Consider the following 17449-nt stretch of genomic DNA (forward strand, 5'->3'; position numbering starts at 1 on the left):
ATGGTATTTGTCTTTCTCTTTCTGACTTAACTTCACTTAGTATGGTAATCTCTAGGTCCATCCATGTTGCTACAAATGGCATTATTTCATTCTTTTTATGGCTAATATTCATTATATATATGTACCATATCTTCTTTATCCATTCATCTGTCGATGGACACTTAGATTGCTTCCATGTCTTGGCTACTGTAAATAGTGCTGCTATGAACTTTGGGGTGCATGTAGCTTTTTGAATTACGGTTTTCTGCAGATAATGGGTTGGCCAAAAGGTTCATTCGGGTTTTTCTATGAGATGTTACGGAAAAACCTGAACGAGCCTTTTCGCCAACCCAATATATGCCCAGGAGTGGGATTTCTGGATTATATGGTAGCTCTATTTTTAGTTTTTTGAGGAACTTCCATACTGTTCTCCATAATGGCTGCACCAACTTACATTCCCACCAGCAGTGCAGGAGGGCTCCCTTGTCTCCACACCCTCTCCAGCATTTATTGTTTGTAGACTTTTTGATGAGGGCCACTCTTGCTTTGTATATACCCTTTCATTTTGTAGATAACCCACTAGAACAGTGGTTGTCAGGAATGCTATGGAAAGCTTGTTAACACACAGATTCTTGCAAAAGCTTCTGATTCAAAAGGTCCAGGGTGGGGTCCATACAGTTTAACTTCTAAACTTCCCCAGGTTCATTCATCTGCTGCACTGCAGACCACGCTTGGATTAACACAGAGCTGCTACAGGGAGAGGGCTGGGTCATGCATTCCCTACTGAAAATGATATCCCTAGATGCTGTGGCAAAGGCAACACAAATTCACTTATGCAGCTACGTGAATTCATCAACTATTCAATATATGGACACAGAGGAAACGTTATCTTAGTCGGCCAGTTGGTTTCTTCCACTCACACCCTTATTTCCACGTTTCGCTCATGATAGAAGGGAAGCATTTACAATAAATTTGGGAAGATGAAGAGAGAAAAGGGAAAAAAAAAGACTAAATGAGTAAATAGGACAAAAAAATACAATATGTCTGTATTCCATCACGTCCTTTTTCAGTACAACTTTCAGGTTATCACTAAAGAAATAACAAGGTGGGAAGATGATGAGTTTGCTACTGCAGTGGTGATGCTATAGGGCAAAGGAAGTCAATCTGCATATCCTTAGACATTCTTTATGAAAAATCGTTTTCTCAACCTTTTCCTGAAGCTAAGAATTGTGACGTGGCATGTATTTAGACGTGGAGGGTGACAAAAAAAAAAGTCAGGTTATTCACCCATTTGGAAGGGTTCAAAGGCTGTTTTTTATAACCTAGAGTTTCCGATAATCTTTTATTAATATTAACTTTTCTCCACTAAGAATAGAAACAGTTTTTGAAATCTGGAATTTCAGGATTTAAATCATGGAAAAGAATTTAACGTTCTTATAATCTGAGTTGTGAGTGTTAAATTTGGATTGGGCAAAATGTTCGACAGGGAGAGGGTTGGGTCATGCATTCCCTACTGAAAATTTTATCCCTAGATATTATTATGGCATAAGATGTTATGGAAACACCCGAACGAACATCTTGGCCAACCCAATAAACAACAATGGCCTCGCCTCTCTGACTCAGCACTTGGCCAGGTTCACATGTTCTGTGTGGTTTGACTGTAGGAAGAAAACTGGTGTATAGCCACAGAAATCTCCTCGGTGTGCCCTGAAGAAGTAAAAATTGTCCATGTGACTTGAGCACACATAACAGAAACACACACCCGTCCCTGAGCTACCGGCTCATGGTTTATCTGTTGATCACTGCTGTGCTAAGTTAATTAAATCCAAAGAAAGAAAGTGTGGGTCAGCTGAACGCTTGAAATAAATCCACTGAGCTCAGCAGACATGGGAGGGTGGGCAATGCGTGTTCCTCAGAGTTTTTGTGGACGTGGCTCTGTTGTCTTTGTGTGTTTTCCTTCAGTACATTTCACTAAACTGATTTTATAGGGAGCCATCAACGGTAGACCAATGTCTGTGAAAGCTGGTAATGAAGTAATAATGGAAGTTAGAAACCGGCTGCATGAGTTTGCCCAGATGCCGTAACAAAGTGCCCCAGACTGGGGGGCACTTAAACAGCAAACATTTGTCTCCCCCAGTCCCGGAGGCTGGAATCTGAGATCCAGGTGTGGGCAGGGCTGGTTCTTCCTGAGGCCTCTCTCCTGGGTGTGTAGATGGCCGTCTCCTCCCTGTGTCCTCCCGGGGTCATCTCTCTGTGTGTGTCTGTGTCCTTACCTCGTCTTCTTACAAGGACACCCACCCATCCTATGGGATCAGGACCCACCCTAATGACCTCATTTTACCTTCATCCCCTCTTTAAAGACCCCAGGTCCAAATCCAGCCACATTTGAGGTCCTGGGGCGTAGGGCTTAAATGCATGACTTTTGGGGGGATATAGTTCAAGCCCAGTCCCTGGTTTGTGTACGTGGAGGTGATCTAATGCAGACCAGTTGAAACAAGGTGGACATTTCTGTCGAACCATTTGCAGTAGATACGCCACTGGCTAAAACGTAAGCTCTGCATTGAGCTCTCATAATGTTCTCCAGTTTAATCACTACATACAGTTTAACAGCCATCTTTGTTGAGTTTTATGATTTTGGCAATAATTCCTCCTCCGTCTCGTGTTTCCACATTTTCCCACACATCATACCCACTTTCAGTGTGTATTACCTAAAGAACAGAATTTGAACATAAACCTTCCTAACAAGTATAAAAAGCCCAATCCAGGGCTTCCCTGGTGGCGCAGTGGTTGAGAGTCCGCCTGCCGATGTAGGGGACATGGGTTTGTGCCCCGGTCCGGGAAGATCCCACATACCGCGGAGCGGCTGGGCCCGTGAGCCATGGCCGCTGAGCCTGCGCGTCCGGAGCCTGTGCTCCGCAACGGGAGAGGCCGCAGCAGTGAGAGGCCCGCAAAAAAAAAAAAAAAGAAGCCCAATCCATCCTCCAGCCTTTCAGTCCTCTCCGATTATCCTCCAGGAGCCCCAATTCTGAACTTCAATTGCTGAGTGTCAAACGGTTTCATAAAGGTAGCATGGGTTAGACTCATATATCTTTCCAGAATTTCTGTTTTACCTTCAGTTCTACAACAAACCCCTTGAAAACTATGTTATTAAAGAGAGAACATTTGGCAATATTTCGATTTCCAAGTATAACTCAAGTTCAGCAAGATCAAGCCAGATCGTAGAGATGGGAATTTTTTTGGGGGGGGGAGGGGTAAGGGGTGGGAACTACCTTCTAATTCTAAGTAATGGGTTATAAAGGGAGACATCGGAGGAAAAATATTTTTGTTCTTTAAATATCACAATGGAAAAATTAAACTCAGTATCACGTGATATTTAACATCATTTTCCATGAAATACAATGAGAAGTAAGGAATACATATATTAATACTATTTACCATATTGATAAACATACACATACTCTTTGTTTATTTAGTTGCTACAGAAAAGCCGATGGTGTGGATTCTGACTACATACCTCATGGCCTCCTGAAACTATGCTCTTTCTAAAATTCTCCATCACTCTCATCTTTAACTTGAAAGCTTGAGAGAATAAAAGACATCGCCATGGACCCTTTGGTCCTCACCATTAAGTGTTTTTATTCAAATTTTCTCTTGTCCTGGAGTATAGAAGCAAACATGGGGAAGTCTCCAAACTCTTAGTGAAATTCGAGGGAGTGCGTGCGTCTGCTCTTTGCACACCTCAGCATGAGATGGCATAGAAGCAGCATCACTGCATCTTTAGTCATTTAACCAGAGTTGATATCATAAAATTTCCCAAAGGTTCCTAAATAGCTGGTCCAGCAGTTCCTGTCAGATCTGTAAAACCCAAAATGTACAGGTGATGTATTTGTAGGTGATAGTTTGAGTACGTGTCATAAAATCTCCACCAAAAAAGACATCTATACTGATTTCAGCAGATACTTTGTAACTTGCTTACAGCACAGGTGGGAGCTGACTGCTGTAGCAGAAACACTGAGTCAGGAAGGGGGGCTGAGCAGGGTAGTGTTGAGGGGAAAGAGGAAGAAATATGGAAACAGGAAGTTCCTTTGGAAATAAACGAGGACATCAGGCATATGCTTCAGAAAGAATCGCATGGGGAAGTGCAATCTGCAGTCTCAATTCCATCGCCCCACGAAATTTTCAGCAAGTGTTTCCTTTTTGCCACAGTGTCTTGTATCTGGCTCTGTTGTAAGGAAGCCGAAAAGTTCTGAGTCTTGGAGGGTTGAGAGCAGGAGAGACGGCTGTCCGCGTGCAACGTAACTCTGTGGACACTGTGTGCATTTGAGCATCTTCTGGGGGAAGGGTCCCAGGTTCCAGGGATGTGCGGGATATTCAGCGGCTCTGCCAGCCTCAGAACCAGAGGGCCACAGAGGGCAGACGTCCGCAGCTTGGTCATTGAATCGTAGACCGCACATCCTTCTGGAGGTGGCGGGCTTTGCCATTTATCACTGCTTTTTAAAATCCATATACCTAAAAGTAAGCACAGGAAAAATGAACCATTTTATACTTCCATTTAAAAAAATAATCTTTTGCTACCTTAATGACCTGGGACCCATGCTGATAAGACTTCAATGCCTTTCATGTATTCTGTACTTTTTCCTTATCCGTAGCTCCCGCACATGATAATATCTGTAGTATTGATTAATGTTTTAGAACTTGCTGCTGTGGTGTCAGACCCACTTGAGTGGAACAGCAGTCTTCTTGGGTCCTATGACGGCCAAACACTGACACGCCAAGTGTCTGGTGAGTTAAAGGGCAAGCAGCAGACACCATGCAGAGAATCAACAGAGCTCCCAACATCGCCTCATTCCACGTCTGGGACACGTGTCTTCACAAAGGACCATGCTGATCAGGAAAAGACAGCCTCAAATCGGGGAAGGAACCACCTGTCATATGTCAGCATGGACATGGGGTCTTCTCAGGGGTCGAGTGATCGCCTGCAGTTGTAGGGTCAGCCCATCCAGACAGCCACCCAGGACTTGATCTCATCAAGAGGTCCTTGCTCCATGGTCCTCAGCTGGACGCTCATTTATCCTGGATTCATCCTACATAAAACCCCAACAGTTCCTGTCTTTAAGGATGCAGAGGATGTTGTCGAAGGGTCAGATCTCCAGGCTTCCATGAAATGACAGGAGAAGCTGCAGAATCACGTGCTAAACACTGTCCTCCACACGGAAGAGGACAAGAGAACAGAGGAGGTAGGGGAGGGCGAAGGGGGGAGAGTAGGCTTCTCCATGCTTCTTGAACGATGATGAAGAATGACGGTGATGCCACCTTCACTTGGTCTTTCAAGAAGACACTGATTTGAAGGCGTAGGTATGTCACACTAGCATATGGTTTTTAGAGATAATTATCAAACCAGCCAGGCAGTGTGCAAAGCCTTGGCAACATAAGGATGTGTAAGAGAAACTTTCTAACGTCAGAAAGCCATCACCACTCCCTCAAATGGGAATCTGGCTCTTTCTGTCTTACACACACACACACTTTATAAAAGTCCTGGTCTGCAGGCTGAGAACATTCCAGAATTGTGTCTTGGAGAAGCTTTACCTTCAATGTGGGAGAATCAGTGCAGGAGCTCTAGGATGAATACTTCCAAATATTGTTACATTAAAGCGTTGTCAAGACTAAGGTAGTTCCGTAGAGGATATCACAGAACAAATGCAAGTGAGACTGTCTGTAGTAAGTTAGAAAGCTTAATATCCTTTTTCAATAACAAAATGAACTTGATATGTCCCCTGATGTACAAAGCATTAAACTGGCTTGTGTATAAAATTATGTCTCATGAAATAAAACTGGATGAAAGTGTGTAAACAAAACAGAAAGTTAATTAAAATTTATCCACGTTGTGAAGTAACCAGCAAGCTGTCACAATGAATTTCCTAGTAAAAGACAAAGAGGACTGTGGATATTAAAAAAGTAACAAGATTAAAATTCTATTAAAAATAAAAAATAATTTAAAAAGTAACAAGAAATTGTGCAACATATAACTTGAAAGAATCCTGTGTACAATAATAAAGTAACATAAACACATTAAGTTACAAAGTAATTTTTACATTTTAATGATAGAAATTGGCGGTTTCCTATAATTCTATAAACATACATACCCTAAGACCAGTCAGCCCTACTCCTAAATATTTGCATAAGAAAAGATGAAAATATATCCACCAAATATTTGTCCAAGAATGCTCATAGCAGGTTTATTCATAGTAGCTCAATATTCCAGGTGTTCACAGATAGGGAGATGAGTGAAAAAAAAAAAGGTGGTATATTTATACGATGGACTACTACTTAGTAATAAAAAGATACGGACTACCGATACACAAAATCACATGGATGAATTAAAAAAAAAAAAAAAAGATACTGAAAGGAAGAAACAAGACACCAAAACCCAAACTCTTATTTTACCATTTATATGAACTTTGAGAAAAAGCAAAATAATCCTGTGGTTTAAAAAGTCAGAACGCTATTGTCCAGCTGGGTGGGGATGTGAATTGATTGGGAATTCCGCGAAGGAACTGAGTGAGGGTGAATTCTGCATCTTGACAGAAGTTTAATTATACAGGTATACACCTTTGTTTAATTCTACAGGTGTACACCTTTGTACCTGACCCATAGACAGGTACACTCAGAATTGTGTACCCATAAACAAATATTGATAATATAATTGATTTTTTTAAATCATTGATGTATTTCTAAATACATATTTAGAAATATATATAAGAACAGAAAGAGGCGTGAATTCATCGATAGCGATGTCATAAATGTACTGAAGAAAAATGTCCTTCTCTGCAGATGTTCAGTGTGCTTCACTGTACTGTTCTTCCAGCTTTCCTGTTGTGTTTGAGAATTTTAATATTCCACATTGGAAAAAAATAATGTAATAACAGAACCATATCTTAGAAAAAGCTAAAGCATTGTACTTCAGTGGAGGCAAGAAAATAGAAAAGACTTTGCGTAAGTTACCTAGAACACCAGTGTTGTAAATGAGCTTTGAGATGGTAATTGTTCTTTTTAAGGAATCTCCAAGTGAGGCGTGTTGATGAGTTCGCTTTACGTGACTTTTGCCACATGTATTTTACTGGAGGGAATATTTTTGACTTCTTCATAACCACAAACAAGATGTAATCTGCATTTAACTGAGCATGATGATGCAAGGAAGATTCGTGTTTCTTTGTTCAACACAAATATATAGATATTACATGAATTTATAAACTGGAACCCTACTGTGAATTGGATCATAAACTCATTCTTCCAGCTGTTTGTACATGCATATAAAAATATTATTACCATGAGTTCGCACGACCAGTCGTTTCTCTCTCAGACATTCTTTAGAGGTTGTTGTGCTAGAGATATATTACGGAAACAATTTCCACAATTAAATTAATTCAAATCATATTACATGCTGTGTAATAAACACACAGCATCAAATCTAAAAGCACTTGAATCATGTCTTCTTCATATATTAATAATAAATTACTGATATGGTAATTAGTAATTTAGCTAATCGTTTTGCAAGAAATGACCACAGAAAAGAACCAGTGACTCGAGAACCTGTTATTTGGATGCACTTTTCAATTTAGCCTTTTTTTTTTTTTTTTCTGTTGAGTCTGGGAACCCTTTTCAGGAAATGTAACCAACTTTAAATCTTTGTGCCAAGATCCTTTCTTTTGAGACGATAAAGAGTATTGATCTTAGATTGATTCCTAATATTATAATTACTGTTTCAACATGAAGGTATATTTACTAGATTCTTCAATTAACCACACCCTGATCAGCTATTGTATTTAGTATCATTCAAGGCAGGTAGAAATTTCGAGTTTGGCATGAAAGTCCTCAGAAATGTGAACTCTTTTCTTTCTGACTTTCTGTGATGTTCGTCCAAGGCACAGTGATGTTGGGCTGTACAATCCTTTTATGTCAACCATTTTTCCCCCCTGCTAGCTTTAATAATCTTGCTTTGTCCTCAGAATGAATCATGATATATTGGTATGAGTTTATTTACTGTGCTGAGGATTTAAACCTTTTTTTTTTTTTCTGGACAGACTGTCTTTCATTTCTGAGAAAGGCATGATTTCTTAAGTCATACCATGCTTGGAAATATTTCGTCATATTTTTATCTGATGTTATAGACAATATCCTTTGCCCATGTGGTTTGATGCCTTTACTGATTCCTTCACTGTAATTTTAGCTCTTTTGGACTTTTGGTTGTGAAAAAATCTGCCATATTTAATCAGAAGTTCTCCTCTTCTATTTTGTTGCTCTGATTCAGTTACTATTCGTTCCATACCCCCCCCACTTTGCCAATTTGTAAGTTCTCCCATTATGTTCTATCCCATGATAATAAGACTGCTCCCCTCTGCAAGTACATTTTCAAATACTGTTTACAAAAATCATCCAATTATTTATTACATGTAGTTGGAATTTCTGTAAAATTATCAGCCCCTACTCTCTTTTCCATCAATAAAATTAGCTTTATAATTATTAACTTCCTTTCTAAATGTTCTGCTAATTCCTAAATGTTCACTGAGTCAGTTTTGGGCACTCAAGTCTGTCCATTATTATAATTTCTCTTGAGGTATATAGTTCTTCTTTCAAGAATTCTCTTTTGGCAGTTGGAAAACTCATTCAAAGACTGTAGCCTTATCCATTGAGTGAGATGTATCATTCTCCACTTTTTCATTCTCTCTTTATTGAGATACGTTCATATTTGATGGTCCAGTCCAATAAATCAGGTGTCATCAATGGATTCCTTTCAATTAATTCAGTGATGTTTAAAATCATATATATATTTTTTTTTTTGCGGTACGCGGGCCTCTCACTGTTGTGGCCTCTCCCATTGCGGAGCACAGGCTCTGGACGCGCAGGCTCAGCGGCCATGGCTCACGGGCCCAGCCGCTCTGCGTCATGTGGGATCTTCCCAGACCGGGGCACGAACCCGTGTCCCCTGCATCGGCAGGCGGACTCTCAACCACTGCGCCACCAGGGAAGCCCAGAATATTTTTAATTATAGTAGTTTAAATTAGCTCAGAAAATAACTTTAGGGCTGAAACTCCTTAAATGCTGTTGTTGTTAATTATATATATTTTTTCTTGTGGTATAGGATAATCCTTGCATTCAATCCCCCAGAATTTTTTAGTTTGCTGTGACGTCCATTTTCCTATTCACTTACCTCTAGGGATACTTTTTATTTACAGTATTGTGTTGAAAAATAACATTCACTAAACACAACCCCCTGCACATTTTGAATCATGTCTTTAAAGCATCAGTCTGTGTGTTCTTTTTACTCTATCTCAGTGGAAAGCAGTTGGTCTCTTCATCCACCCAGAGCTTTCTGGGACAGAGCTTCATCTTCCTTTGCTTTGTTAAGTCACGGGGTGCAGACTCGATTCAGCACATCCTTTGTTTACGTTCTTGGTTTCTTTGTGGCTCTGTAGATCTTGCCTTAGAATCCATGCGTAGCCTCGCGAGCGAATTAGGAGAAAGACGGGGGTTTTGGTTATATCTTTGTTTTCTGCAAATGCATATTTCATATGTAAAATTCATTCAACATTGATCATTCGTTGGTCAGGCTGTGAATAAACTGTGCAGGAAACATGCTGAACCCTGAGTTTCAGTGTAACTCACATATCCCTTTGGGGAAGCAGTTGAACGTAAATTCAAAGACTCCCAGATTGATGTTCTTAAAGACAGAATGAAATATTTGAGGTTTGTCATTTTCCTTCCTCAAATCATACAGAGAACTTTATAATTATATCTTGAAACATGCAAAGTAGAAAACGAGCATAGTCTTCTCCTAAATCAATCTGGAAAGAAACCAAATGTATTCTAATCGATTATGTCGCTGTCCATAGAGCTAATAGGAAAACCATCACTTCTCAGCAGAGATATTAATCCACATTCAGATTACATTTTTAGTAGGTGGAATCCACAGGTTTTTTGGTGATTGTTACTTGTATTGAAAGACTGCAATTTCTGACCTAAGACTACCGTTTTGGTGTTTTCAAGATGCACTAAAAAGGGTTCCCGTTGTGTGTGAAATACCAAAGAATGCCTTGAATCCACCGAACTCAGAATACCAGATTTATAGCTGACAGTGAACATGCCAGAGATTCTACATAATCACTGCTTGAGAAATAAATGAATAAAGCTAAAAAAAAATTACTTTCAACAGTACAGAGGCTGCTGGTATTTATCTACAGATCAAAGAAATAATGCACAGTTCCAGAGTAAGGAATCAGACCAGACAGTGGACAGAAATACTTCAAGTGCTTTGCTTTCCTCATGACTCTACGTAGAGACGTCTTCCTCTGAGAGGGTTGGCTGATAAAAAGTTTTTATGGGTTTTTGTTGTTGTTGTTTTTTTGTTTGTTTTTGTTTTTAAAATTTTTTTTTTTAATTAAGGATACTTTAATTTATTTATTTATTTTTGGCTGTGTTGGGTCTTCGTTTCTGTGCGAGGGCTTTCTCTAGTTGTGGCAAGCGGGGGCCACTCTTCATCGCGGTGCGCAGGCCTCTCACTGTCATGGCCTCTCTTGTTGTGGAGCACAGGCTCCAGACGCGCAGGCTCAGTAGTTGTGGCTCACGGGCCCAGTTGCTCCGCGGCATGTGGGATCTTCCCAGACCAGGGATCGAACCCGTGTCCCCTGCATTAGCAGGCAGATTCTCAACCACTGCGCCACCAGGGAAGCCCTGTTGTTGTTTTTATCAAAGAGGGCCAAATCACCTTGCAACATTCAATCTGCCAATGCCTTTGGCAATTTGATCATTTCCAAGACCATCATAATATTCAAATCTTCCAGCCTGAATTTTTGCAAAATATGTGAACATTTTTAATGCACTCTTCAGTGTCTTTGATGGAAAAAGAGAAAATTCTCTATTTCTGTTGGAGAAACAACCTCGGAGACCATTTACAGGATATGAAAGGATGCCTTCTTTGGCAACTGCTGGGAAGAACACCGTGCAATCTTCAGTGTGACCGTAAAGATGACAGTTAATATTGACAAGAGTCTGAAACGGAGATGCATCATGGCTCCTGGTAAGGTTTTTATCCGAAGAGAGGAGTCCAAATGCAGCAGACCAACAGCAGCAGAAGCAAGAATGAACACGACAAGAGTAGGTGGGAATTTGGAAATGATTAAGGAACTTAGGCTGTTCGGGATGTTACGGCTAAAACTTGGTTTGAATACGGCGTCGTCGAAAGAGAACACTCTACCATGGAATTCTTTGAACCTGTATTGACAACCAGCCTTAAAACCTTCTAGGTGTGTATAATGGGATAAGTTCTGGGATCTTTCGGTCTTTTAGTCTTCCTGTCAGCATATCAGACATCATAGCACTTGCTCCAAAAATGGCTGTGGAAATCGATTTAGACCAATTGTGTAGAAATATTCAATCGGGAGCCTGACATACAATATGAATTTAATAAAGGGAGATTCCAAGTGGAATGTCGACATTCAGTTTTCATATTCAGCAATGTTATGAATTAACTTGAATGTCAGAATTACTTTATATCCCAGGGGGAAGTTGCAGAGAATTTGAGTAATAAAGGTATATGTCCGTAATCCTTCATATGGTTTTCATTTTACTGGATGTCTCTATGGAATTCATAATAGAGTGAACCTGTGTGTTCTGAAAAAGGGAAAACATCCAGTCTGGTGCTGTTGCCAACCCACAGCCCTTATCCTTGACTGAAGACCATCTTAGGCTTTCAGAATGCTCCTTGTGGCTGGAACCTCAGACATTTACTGGGGACACTTTTTAGAAATCATCTTCTGAAACCCTAGTTAGCCATGTCTTCTGTAGGCATTACAAATGTGAACTTACAGATGTTTTCAGGCAGCCTTAAAATTGATCATTCATCAAAAATTCAAAGGTGTTAAAGAAAACTGTTAAGTCCTGTTTTCCACCCGTGATTTTTATATTGACATTTCAAGGTCTGTCAATGAACCCCATTCATAGCAAGTAGTATATTAAAGAAAAGAAAGAACAAACAGGATTTGGTTCATTAAATTCATTGCTAATCTATTCCATTGTTTTTTGAAGAGTCTGGACTATTCAAGAATGCCTCAATTTCTGTTATGTTTCTTTTCCATGTGTAAAAATCGAGTTGTTCAACGCTCTACCACCTTGAGTCATTTCATTCTTTCCTTAGAGAGGGCAGTTCTGGGGGATTGTCTTCAACCATCAAGGACACTTTATGAGCTATAACTAACTTACTTGACTTCTGGAGTTTGGATAGCATTTAGCAAAAATGGCATGGCTGCAATTCTGGCTGTACCACTCAGTGATTTTCATAAACCGACTCAATTAGTTCATCTGGATCAAACTCCCTCTTGGTTAAATGAATATAACCAACTGCAGAATTGTGCTTTAAAATTTTAAAGTGGACAGAGAAATCTCAAACGTCACCTTAGTTTTAGGAACTGCACAAAAATCTGTACTTTAAAAATGTGAGAGATTAGCATCCCATCAAATGATTGTGTACAATTATGAAATTTAGTCAACACTGAGATGCCTCTTCATGCACCTACCGTTAATTTTGGGGTCACCGCCTCCTATAATCTTCAAAGATATGTCTTAACCTAGCACCAAATAAGAGCAAACACATATGTGTTTTATTTTATTTTTCAGTGTTCTTCCTGACTTGATTTCTCCTGATTCTATATCCATTACTCAGACGTGGAATGTTGGCATTTGATAAAGAGCACAGTGTGGGTTTATGTATCACCGGTGTCTGAAGATTCAATAAATATGTCTCTGTGCTTTGTAAATTCTTATAACATACACCATGGTGATTATTTAAAGAGTATAAAGTACAATAAGTCACTGCAGAAATGTGTCTAATTGTGTAACTCACACCTTCAGCGCACACACTCACCCAACACACATTTGTGCATATGTATGTTTGCTTATTTCTATCTCTATTACAGAATAAGTTTGTCATAGAATAGTAGCCTTAAGATTGAAGGCATTTAAAAGATTTTAAAAGAAGTGGGACGTCATATTCCACTCCTGGGCACATATCAAGAGGAAACTCGACTTTGAAAAGATCCACGCACCCTGCTGTTCATAGCCACACTATTTACAATAGCCAGTTCACGGAAGCAACCTAAATGTCCATCGACAGATGAATGGGTGAGGAAGATGTGGTACCTATATACAGTGGAATATTAGCCATAAAAAAGGGTAAAATAATACCATTTGCAGCACGTGGATGGACCTAGAGATTATTATTATATATATTTTTTACATCTTTATTGGAGTATAATTGCCTTACAATGGTGTGTTAGTTTCTGCTTTATAACAAAGTGAATCAGTTATACATATACATATGTTCCCATATCTGGACCTAGAGATTATTATACTAAGTGAAGTAAGTCAGAAAGAGAAAGACAAATAACACGATATAGCTTATATATGGAATCTAAAAAAAAAATGATACAAAAGAACTTATGTACAAAACAGAAATAGACCCACAGACATAGAAAACAAACTTAACGGTTACCAAAGGGGAAAGCGGGGGTGGGGGGAGGGATAAATGAGGAGTTTGAGATTAAGAGGTACACAGTATTACATATAAAATAGATGAACAACAAGGACCTACTGTACAGCACAGGGAACTCTACTCGATATTTTGTAATAACCTACAAGGGAAAAGAATCTGAAAAAGAATATATATATATTATATATTTGCATATATACAATATATATATATGATCACTGAATCACTTTGCTGTAGACCTGAAACTAGCACATTGTTAATCAACTATACTTCAATTTTTAAAAAAGTGGGACGATGAAATCTGTACATCAATTAACACTCTCTATGAGAGTGAATTATTTTAATGATGAATTATCTCAGCCACTAGTAATCTAAAGGCACAAATTAATGTCTGTTAATAGCCAACTTAATATCAAATGATTGCTCTTTAATAGAACAATGGGACTATCGTAACTGCCGTATAAGCCACTCAGTTCTTCACGTTTTTCTCTAATAGACGGAGCTAGGCTATTCATAAAGAAAGCGATTTCATTGAACATTTTGTTCTCTGATGTTCTAACTATTGCTTTGGCAATCTTCATAAGCCGTAATAGGGTAGTGTAACTGCCTTAAAAGGGCCTCGATATCATATTTCCTAGGAATGCCCTTCAAAATGGTCCCATTACGATGGTCTGTATGCTTTGTATTTTATGTGTGTGATGGTTAACCCTCTGCGTCCAGCAGGAATGCAGAAAGGGAGCACACTCTATTTCCAAAGTTTTCTTCGTGTGCTTTCTTTTTAATTTTTTTCTAAAGCTTAATTTCTTTTTGTATTATGGTTAAAAAAACCCAATAAATATACCACCCTAGCCATTTTTAAGTGTACAGTTCATTGTGTTAAGTATAGTCATATTGTTGTTCAGCAGATCTCTGGAACTTTCTCATCTTGCAACACTGAACCTCTGTAGCCATTCAATACCAGCTTCCCGTGCTCCATCCTCCCAGACCTTGGTGTACACTTTTCTACTTTCTGTGTCTATGATTTTAACTATTTAGATACTTCATACAAGTGGAGTCCCACAGTGTGTGTCCTTTTGTCCCTGGCTTATTTTGTTTAGCATGATGTCCTCGAAGTTCATTCTTATTTTAGCAGCTGACAGGGTTTCCTTCCTTTTTAAGGCCACATAATTTCTTGGATAGGACGCCAAAACCAAAGGCAACAAAAGGAAAAATAGACAGGTGGGACTACAACAAAACATTAGCACATCACAAGAAACAGTCAGGAATGAAAAGGCCACCTGTGAAACGGGAGCATCATTGCAAATCGTCTATCTGATAAGGGGTGATAATTAAGAATATATTTTTTAAAAATATTTTTAAATTTTAAAAAAAATAAAATTTAAAAAAATTTAAAAAAGAATATATAAGGAACTTCTACATCTCAGCAACAATAAAACAAGTAAATTGATTAAAAACGTGCAGAAGGGCTTAAATAGACATTTCACCCCAAAAGACAGTGACCAATAAGCATGAGAAAAGATGCTTACTATTACTAATGATTAGAGTAATGTACATCTCTAACGAGATATCACACAATGAGATATCACCTGACACCAATGAGGATGCCTACTAGAAACACAACATAATCAAAAACAAAAGAAGCAGAAAATAGCAAATGTTGGCAAGGGTGCAAAATTGGAAAACTTGTGCACTGTTGGTGGGAATGTAAAATGGTGCAGTTTCTATGGAAAACTGTATGGAATTTCCTCGAAAAATTAAAAATTGTGTTATCATATGACTCAGCAATCCCACTTACGAGTATATATGCAAAAGAATTCAAGCAAGATCTTGAAGATGTATTTGCACACCTGTGTTCGTTGCACCATTATTTACAATATCCAAGAGCTGGAAGCAACCCCAAAGGTGAATGGATAAAGAAAAGGTGTTATGTCAAAGCTTAATTTCTTCATAGGTTTCTTTTCGAGGTTTAGGCCCAGCTGTTTAAGTAAAGTGAATATTTTAAAAGCTGGGTGCAAAGTTTTGAACAATGACCAAACCTCTGAGGCTGACATAATTTTTGTAGAGTAAAAGGCATGAAGAAAAAACTGGCTCAGGCAGTGCAGAGAAAATTCAAGTGAAACCTCCGGTCTGAAAGTAAGATAAAGAAATTGGCAAGGTAAAAAGAAAATTTATCATATACAACAAGACTTCGATAGTGACTTTCCTCTTAACTTCCTCTGTGCCCAAAGTAATTCATGCAGAGAAAACTTTGTCCTAGACTGTTTTATTGAAGTAGAGTTGATTTACAATGTTGTGTTAATTTCTGCTGGACATAAAGTGACTCAGTTTTATTTGCATATGTAGACACACACATATATTCTTTTTTACTATTCTTTTCCGTTATGTTTTATCACAAGGTATTGAATATAGTTCTCTGTGCTCTACAGTAGGCTCTTGTTCATGCATTTCTATATATAAAAGCAAAAGTTTTACTTGAGAGATAAGTGTATAACCTTTATACCTATACCTTTCTTTTAGGTGAATCATGTATATCTTCTACTACATCTATCTATATCTATATTTCCTAAAGTGAAAATTAAATATTACTTGTGAAAAGAGAGTTTATCTCACTTTAATAGTTATGTATGCATATTTATATTTTCAGTGAGTTAGTGTGTTTTTTTAAATAGGTCATATTGGTAATCTGTACTGTGTGCACGTGTGTGGGGGGGAATCCAATGACATGGTCTATGTGAAAATATTTGAAACCTATAAATCCACAAACCAGCTTGCATCCTCTCGGATAAAGAATGTGAGGCTCACATCTATACAGTAAGCGTCTCATGAGAGTTGTGAATAAGACCCAGGTCGTCTTTCAAGGTGTAGTTTCTGTCTGTTTCTAAGTAATTACGAAAACGTTGTTCTCAGCACGTCCTTTTGGTGTTGTGTTTGTATCCTGCTAGTGCACCTGGCGGGTACAACATACGGTGCTTCGTCTCGTAACAGTGGTTAATGATGCAAAAATGATTCAACCAGTGATTATTGGTTCATGACCAGCAGTCACGGTCCACGCTATAGATAACAAACGCGTGCATCTCTGTGTATGAACGGAAGCAGCTCAGCAGGTGTCCAGCTGCTTGTGTTCCTCTTGGGAATACAAATCCCCATGTTAACGACTTTCATAAATTCTTACCATCTCTCCATAACCATTATTCAAATGGTCATGAGTACCGAATTTAATAACAGTTTGATAAAGGAAAATATTAGCCTAGAAGAAGCATCTGCTTTCCATAATGCAGATAAGCTCTATAATGCTCTGAATATCCATCGTTAATTATTTTTAATTGTCTAATCAATAGGAAACTTTGAATCACTCATTTGCAATTAGAGGTAATACAAATTTACCACAATAACAGAACTAATTGCAAAATACAGCATCTAATCCAATAATGGTTACATGCTATATCAAATTTAGTATAAGTTGACAGTCAGAGAAAAGGGTTAAGATACCATTTTCTTAGCATTGCACTGTGTACATCTAATGTCCCCCAATTCTGGAGGACTACCTAATTTATAGTTAATGCCATTTAACATATTCCACTGAGTAATTTAGGCTCTAAGGGAGCTGTATAAATTAGGTTTTAAAGGATAAACAGAACGGGACGATTCCAGCAGAGAACAGCTGTACTGCGTCTGTCCACATGTCATAACTGTACTCACGTATGCAATCAGTATGGACTCAATTCCTAGAATTAAAGGAAATCGTAATACTTCCCTCCAGCAGTTTAATGTGCTTGCACGATTTATTATGCTTTATTAACCAAAAGGAGATTATACTATTGTAGGCAAAGGTGTTATTATTTTAGAATTGAGAAAACTCAGGTCTCTATGCATGAGAAGCATGGAGGAAAAAGTGCTAGTTTTTGAGAAGAAACAGAAAGAAGTAATTTG

This window comes from Tursiops truncatus, chromosome Y (assembly GCF_011762595.2).
Source record: "Tursiops truncatus isolate mTurTru1 chromosome Y, mTurTru1.mat.Y, whole genome shotgun sequence".
NCBI classification, from domain to species: domain Eukaryota; kingdom Metazoa; phylum Chordata; class Mammalia; order Artiodactyla; family Delphinidae; genus Tursiops; species Tursiops truncatus.